A 673-nucleotide genomic window follows, 5' to 3' on the forward strand; every position below is an offset into this window, starting at 1 on the left:
TTGAGTCATTCACCCAAGAAGGCAGCAAAGACTCATTGGAATAAGCAGATTTGAATTCTAGCAGTGCCTTCTTCTCTTCTGGAAAGCAACCACTACTACTGCTACTCCCGGATACTTGGAATAGAAGTAGTCCTATCACTATTATTGCTATCATCATTACCAACCATGGCTTCTTCCAACTCCACTCCATATGGAAAACGAGATTGAATACTACTTTTTAGAAATAGTTGTACTCTTTATTATATTTTTCGAGCTTTTTTTCAGTTTCTGTTTCTTTTCTCTTTTTTTTTTTTTTTTTTTTTTTTTTTTTTTTTTTGCTTTTTCATGCTTCAAGAATCAATCTAGTAATTTTTAGATCCTCAATAACAGTTCTCCGAGTGGCTAAGTTTAGTCATACTTGAATTCCCGAAGAAAATTGGCACACCATTTACGCGCCTAGACCGTGTTTTTCATGACTAAAGACAAAAGCCACTGGATAAGTAGGAGCAGAACTAACCAATTTGGATCGTCTAATAATTAATTTATTAATTTATTTAAATAAATATTAAAATTTAAATTCTGTTTTATGTATGTAATGTTTAATAACCAAAAATATTTAGTTGAAGTCAATCAGAATAATGAATATTAAGGATTTTTTGGTATATAAAATAAAATAATTAATTATTTGTTTAGA

The sequence above is a fragment of the Arachis duranensis genome, chromosome 7 (assembly GCF_000817695.3).
Source record: "Arachis duranensis cultivar V14167 chromosome 7, aradu.V14167.gnm2.J7QH, whole genome shotgun sequence".
Classification (NCBI taxonomy): domain Eukaryota; kingdom Viridiplantae; phylum Streptophyta; class Magnoliopsida; order Fabales; family Fabaceae; genus Arachis; species Arachis duranensis.